Source organism: Leiobunum rupestre, chromosome 5 (assembly GCF_980474605.1).
Source record: "Leiobunum rupestre chromosome 5, qqLeiRupe1.1.hap1, whole genome shotgun sequence".
Classification (NCBI taxonomy): Eukaryota; Metazoa; Arthropoda; class Arachnida; order Opiliones; family Sclerosomatidae; genus Leiobunum; species Leiobunum rupestre.
In genome coordinates, this window is record NC_143388.1 from 53041847 (window position 1) to 53049636 (window position 7790).

Consider the following 7790-nt stretch of genomic DNA (forward strand, 5'->3'; position numbering starts at 1 on the left):
AAAAATCGATCATTTGGTTGGTTTCTCGAATTATATCCACCGAAAGGCTAAAATTTAAAACCAAAGGAGTATTGCGATAGTTTCTTAATATTTATTTATTTCAAATGTTTATGCTTTCATCTTCAAATTAGATCAGACTACGTCATCGAAATAAAATACGCGATAAAAATGTGTTTCCCATCTTCTATGTCTCGCAATTTTAAAATTTGAACATTCACGCCTTTGTTAAAAATACTTGTTACCGTTTAGGAATAGAAAAATAGTGTGTTGGCACTTTCTTAATATTTTTAATTCGAATCCAATTTATTGAATAAATTGATTTTTATATAATAAAAAGCTATTTTCCAGTATATTGAACGGATTTTTTTGTCATTAGTTAGCTTATCTTGAATTAAATGAAATCTTAAATAAATAAAATGTATATTTAATAGTTCTGATATTTTATTTTCAAATCAATTTGATTTTCAAATCAATTTTAATTTTAAATCAGTCTAAATCTGCTTGACCTGGTGTGTATGCATTTTACACTTTACAACGTTCCTGAATTTAAGTTTTACTAAACACCGTACTTCAGCCCCTAGGATAAATTTTAATCGGGAGTTTTTTTGAGCAAATGAGAATATGCATGGACAGTAAATTATGAGGACAGGTTTTCGATACCCTTCCACAGGTGCATTTTATTTCTCCCCGCGTATCAATCAGCTCGAGAGACTCCGAGGGAGTATTGAAAGGTCGTTTGTACCACGTGATCCTAAAATTTCAAAATGGCAATCTAATGCGGTTGATATTGTTACGTAATTTTTGAGCTTTATATTTTAGTTATTTATAATTTTGGTTTTTTAATTCAATAAAATCTATCAACTGATATTTAGTATATCATATTTAATCTCTAAAAACGTGAAAAAAATCCCTTTTGGCGTAGAAATGTACTTTGTGTTTATCTTTTTTCTTTTTCGAACGGTATAGTCCACTCTTAGCAATACTTGTTTTTTTTTCCAAATAACCTTGGCCGACCCCCTTAGTGTGATTGGTTTACGGGGGCTAAAAACCAGGCTTTTTACCGATCCTCTTAAATCTACTTTACATGGAGTATAAGACGAGTGCATTTAGTTTTATATATATTGTGTCAAATATCTTGAAAGCCTCAAGTAGTAAAATAGGTTAATTGGGTGTTACCTCCTTCCCACCCCAACACTCCCAAAATATTCTTTATTGTTCAATTAAAATTATTAACAACACCAATAAAGGTTTTTAAAGTAAGTTGAAAGTTCGAACAAATTTCGAAATTGCTGGAAATGACGTAAACAAAGGATTTCTTTCAAATAAAATTCCAGATATTTACCTGACATTCAATTTGAGAAATAAAGACTTTAGAAAGTTTGAGAAAACTCCAATCGGCTTAAGACGTTCATCGTGGTTCTCAAGCATTATACAAAACGGAATCTACAAGATCGAAAATATGTTGTTTTTGTTGGATTCATTTTAAATATTTCTATTAGAACATACATAATTATAAACTAAACACGCTTACTCCTTTACAATTTAAAATTTTCTCAGTTCACTGTTACAGTTTCAAGGCTAAAATTTAAGGAAAGGGTTTTAAAATATATAAAAGGTGAGGAAAATCGATGGAAATTATTTTAGAAATATATTTTGCTTTTTAAAATAATTCCAAAAAATAACTCTTAAATTCTAAAACATTTCCAATAGCTGTGCTTTCATAGATCCCAACTACTACCCCTTAAATTAACCTTCCAACTGCTTTGATTAAAGCATTTTTTATTTAATCCACAAATATGCTCTAAGTTTTAAGATTCTATCAGGTTATGGGTCCAGTTACGTATAACAGCATCTTTAAATAGTGGAGTTCGGGATTAGCTTAGAGTGGATCAGTTAATCGTAAACTCGTTTCAAACGAACAACGATGGCTTCAAGCGACTTCAAGTTCCTGATCGCCCGGCTCGACAACTCTAACTATCATATATGGAAGTTCAAAATGAAGATGTTTCTTACCAAGGACCACCTATGGGAAGTTGTGGATAACGATAAACCGACTGCTAACATTCCTGCGGACTGGGACGATAAAAACAAGCAGGCTCAATCTATTTCGTTATCTTTACAAGACGATCAGTTGGTACATATCGTGAATCAAAGCACTGCCAGATCAATGTGGACAACTTTCTTAAGCTACTCGAGCAGCCCAATGTTACAAGTAAGCTTTTCTTATTAAGAGGAAACCACCAGATTGGGTTCAAGATCACATTACGTCTAGGCCGGAGAGAGTGGAGAAACTGAGAGGAAAAGGTGAAACTATGAAGGATTATTACGTTTCTGCTATGATTTTCTGCAGTTTACAAAAGTCATTCAATAACTTGGTTACAGCCCTCGAAATGAGGCCAGAGGTGGATCTGACAATGGAATTCGTAAAAGTGAAATTAATCGACGAGTTCAACCTCCGTCAAGAGAATAGCAGAAATACGGCGATAGTTAAGACTTCCGACACGGCTTTATCAAATTCGGAACGAGCTAATGGTCAGAAACGAAGCAATCACTGACGTCGTCCGAACAGAGCAGTTTGTTTTCACTGTCACAAGCCTGGACATAAGCTAGGCTAATACTAAAGGGACCACATTAGGCCCAAGTCATCAAGCAACTTTTGAAGCCCTTAATTCAGGTGGCCAGGTCACAATGCGCCGGAGGGTGTTGGCAAGCCCTGCCTGCCACGCGATCGAGCCAAAAGCTCCGAACACTAACTATTACCGTTAACCTCAACAACATATAATGAAGGACTGCAGACTCTACAAGGAGAATCTGGGAAAGAATCACGCTACGTCCCAAACACAGAGGACTCAGCGAAGCAGAGGCGCCGTGAAAGAAAAGCCGTTCAGAGAATATGCAACCTTCAAGGCCTCAAGCGGTACATCAGCCGACTCATGGTATGTGGATTCAGGTGCGACTAGTCATATGACCAACGATCGGAAGCATTTCACATCTTTAAGACCAGTATCAGATTAGATTTACCTAGCAGACGATTCAATCGTGATGGCGGAAGGCATTATCAAATTTGTCCTCGAATGTTTTGGAGTGGAAGGCGATGTACATCGTATACCCATCCAGAACGTTCTCTACGTATCAAAATTGGGAGGCAGCTTGCTATCAGTACAACGTTTAACGAGAACGATGATTGCAAGATCATGGAAGATCGTCAGATTGTGGCTATGGCTAAGATGAATGGGTTTATCAACCGATAACAAACAAAACAGACTACTACAACGCCCATTCCGAAGACTGCCTGCATTTGTGGCACAGACGATTTGTACATAGGGACGTAGACGTCGTCAAGACTCTTTCCTCAAAAGACCTCGCCGATGGTATCAAGCTATCCAGCTGCAAGTGGAAACTAATTTGCGAGTGTTGTTTCAAAGGAGAGATGGCAGCGAAACCATACCAGGCTTCAACATCGAAGAGCAAAGGTCCTTTGAATTTAATCCACACTGATGTATGCGGTCCCATTTCAACACCTACGCCGAGTGGAAATCGATATAGGGTAACGTTGATCGATGATCATTCAAGGTTCACCCATACCTACCTGGTGAAAACAAAGGACGCAGTCAATAAAGTTTTCCACGAGTTCATAGCAGTCACGAGCAACATGTTCGAGAGACGCCCGAAAAAGTTTTGATCCGATAATGGCGGAGAATACATCACTCATGTTATAGAAGACTATCTAAAGGCACTTGGCATTGAGGATCAGCTAAAAGTAAAATATCATCCTCAACAAAGTGGGGTCGCAAAACGCAAATACTGATCTCTGGCAGAGATGGCGAAGTGCATGCTGCTGGACGCAACGATGGAGAACCGCTACTGGGGTGAAGCAGTCACGACAACTAATTACCTCCAAAACCGCCTGCCAAGTGAAGCCATAGACCAAACGCCTTATCAACTGTGGAGTTGGTCAAAGCCTCGTATTGGACACATCCAAGTATTCGGAAGCAAGGTCTATTCCTACATTCCCAAGGATATGGACTATCAACGAAAGGCTAAAGGATTTTGAATCCCCAAACTTGCCTGGTTCACTTCAGTTAGTCTGTAACGTTGGGTGAAGGTAATGGCGATGACATCTACAAAGACAGCGAATCATCAAAGCCAGAAGGGGAGGATCAATTGGTGTTCACAGACAGTAGGGTGGTCCTTATTTCGTTTATTTCTTAAATTTTTCAGTCTTACCCTTCAAATTTGTTCCAATGTTTGAAAACATAACTCATAAGAAATTTGTGGTAAATTGAACAAAATTTAGAGGTACTGTAGCTCAATGAGCTTTAAAATTCTCTATACTTAAGCATTAAAAAAACGGTGATTTCTCATTTCTATCCAAATTGTTCGAGTTGGTTACGGATTACGGCTACCCTATCTCAAAATAAACCACTCTTTTGTTGAACAATTCATTAGATTATCTGGATTCCAACTGCTTTGTGTAGTATTACTGAAGATGGCAAGTCTATTAGATCTAGTGCCACGCGTAAATCAAGTAGTTTGAAACCAGAGCAATTGGTTATATATTACCCATTTTTGGAATATTTCAGTTTTACAATTGTTAGATAAAGTAGCCATAACCCGTAACTAACTCTGAGAGTATTAAAAATTAACGTTTGTTCGATTGCAAAATAAAGGGAATTTCCAAACTGCTTTGTTAACGTATTGTAATAACTTGACACTTTCGGTTATAGAAAGTTAGGCAGATAATTAAAGGCATATTAAGCAACACAGAGTGGTTGATTTTTAGATAGAGTAGGCATAATCCGTAACTAACTCGAAAAATATGGATAAAAATTAAAAACGTCCCACTTTTCCTAATGCTAAGATAAAGGGAATTTCCAAGGTTATTGAGCTACCTCTGAATTTTGCTCAATTTATCCTAATTTTCTTTTGAATAATACTTTTATACATTGGAACAAATTTAGAGGGTAAGACTGCAACAGTTAATAAATAAACAAAATAAGGACCAACCTAATCACTCCAGAGACGGCAGTTGAAAAGTCCGAAACGACGTCAATCGAAGAAGTATAGGTAGAAAAATCAGTTCCCAGGCGGTCTGAAAAAGAAATCAAAGGCGTCCCACCACGAAGATTGACGTACAAGGCCACAGTCGAATATCCTCTAGATTCCAGTTCATGGGCGCAACTAGAAGATTTACATACTAGAGAGAAGAAGAAATGTATAGACGCCGCAAATGAAGAAATTACGTCTTAAAACGACAGAGGAACTTGGGAATTGACTAATCTCCCACCGAATCGAAACGCTATTGAGTGTCGTTGGATTTTTAAAATGAAGCCCGACCTACATGGGGAAATCAGCAAATATAAAGCACGATTGCTTGCGAAAGGCTATTCCCAGATGTTTGGAGACGATTTTGACGAAACTTACACCCCTGTCACGAAGTACGAAACCGTACGACTTCTTTTTACAATCGCAGCGGCCAAGAACTTCAAAGTCAAGCACTACGATGATAAAACAGATTTTCTTCATAGGGACATACTTGAAGACCTTAATATGAAGCAACCTCCAGGATTTGTTGGAACCTGGCTGGAAGATAAAGTCTGCAAACTAAAGCGCCGCCTTTATGAACTGAAGCAATCGGCAAGGGCATGGAACATCAAAGCCAACCAGATACTACAAGCTGAAGGATTCACTCGAAGTTAAGCAGTTCCTGGACTCTACAGTAAACTAGAGAAGGACGAAACTTCTTGCTTTACGTGGATGACATGCTGGTAATAAACAAACGAGACCACCATAAATAATATCTACAGAAGACTTAACCACTATTTCGAATTGAAAGACCTTGGTGTTGTTTCATATTTTCTCGGGATCTAAATCGAACGATCATCAGACGGTGGTTTCGACATTCATCAAGGGACCAAGATAAATTTCATACTGGAAGACTTTGGCATGAAGGAAGCAAAACCAGCTAAAACTCCAATGGAACTCGGCTACTTGAAATCACTTGGGGAGGAAGATGTTCTACCTAACAACAATCAGGGCATGGAACATCAAAGCCAACCAGATACTACAAGCTGAAGGATTTACTCGAAGTAAGGCAGATCCTGGACTCTACAGTAAACTAGAGAAGGACGAAACTTCCTGCTTTACGTGGATGACATGCTGGTAATAAACGAGACCACCATTAAAAATATCTACAAAAGACTTAACCACCATTTCGAATTGAAAGACCTTGGTGATGTTTCATATTTTCTCGGGATCTAAATCGAACGATCATCAGACGGTGGTTTCGATATTCATCAAGGGACCAAGATAAAATTCATACTGGAAGACTTTGGCATGAAGGAAGCAAAATCAGCTAAAACTCCAATGGAACTCGGCTACTTGAAATCACTTGGGGAGGAAGATGTTCTACCTAACAACAATCAGTACCGTAAAGCCAACGGACCACTACTTCACATAGCTACCGTATCTAGACCCGATATAGCTGCAAGCATCGGTTTTCTATGCAGAAGATTAGCAGTGCCAAGAGCAAAGGACTGGACGGCCGTAAAGCGCGTATTGCGTTACCTTAAAAACACGATCGACGTTCGTCTCAAATTAAAAGCTACTGAGAAACCAGAGCTAGTCGGATACGTTGATGCAGACTGGGCTGGTGACCACCAAGACCAAAAATCTACAAGCGGGTACCTGTTTCAATTTGGACAATGGACAGTAACGTGGTCTAGTCAAAATAATCGAAGGCCGAGTATATTGCATCATATCATGCAGCGCACGAAGAGATTTGGTTAAGGCAACTCCTTGACGACGTCGGACTACCAGTCACTACACTACCAAACTGTTTGAAGACAACCAGGGTTGTATCAAGATAAGTCTTTCGGAGAGAACTAGTTCCAGGACAAAACACATTGATGTCCACTACCATCTATTATGAGACTTGAGGGAGAACGGCACTATCAACATCTCGAAACACTAATTAAAACAACCAATGAGTATCTTTACTCTATTAACAAATGGCTCGAAGATACCGGCCTTAAATTAAACAAAACGAAAACTGAGTATATAATATTCGTTAACCAAGGCAAATTAGTAAAAGATGAGTTATGTAGTTCTCGAATACAAATACTTTGGGGTAATATTTGACTATCTAAGCTGGAACGATCATACAAACTAAGTCTGTAAAAAATTGTCTAGTGCTGCGTATTTAATTCGAAAATGTAAACAATCTTTCCCTAGCTCAGTTCTATTTCTATAGCTTGTTTTTCTCTCGTGTCTTATATGGAATTGTTGTCTGAGGAAACACTTGTAATAACAATATCAAACGAATGGAGATCCTACAAATACGTACTTTGAGAAGCATATATAAAAAGGAATGGCTCGCTCATACCAAACCACTATTCCAAAAGAACAAATTACGGAATATTTGCAATTTTTTAAGTATGTCTGTTAAATTTAATTTACCAAATTATAACGTCTAAGCTGGTAAACCTCTTTAAACTACGAGTTAAAAAACGCGTCACAAGGTCAAATAATATATTAGAAACTCCATTATTTAACACAACAAAAAAAATAACTTCACTATTTTACGCAGGAGTTAATCTATTTAACCAATACTAACATAAAATTGAACACTTAAATACCGTATCGATAGTTAAAAAAACATTTAAAAAAAATTATTTTCGAAAGCTTTTAGATAAATTTGCTATAGTAAGACTCTTATTGATGTCATTCAAACTTTTAGAATTTTAGAAACTTTCTTGTTTTTTACCTTTATATTATTTTTTTTGCTTATT

General features: G+C 37.4%; 1 pseudogene; it reads left to right on the forward strand.

Annotated features, from left to right (window-relative positions):
• Window positions 1–6336: 6336 nt before the first annotated feature.
• Window positions 6337–6789, forward strand: LOC149945284 (uncharacterized; annotated as a pseudogene).
• Window positions 6790–7790: the final 1001 nt, after the last annotated feature.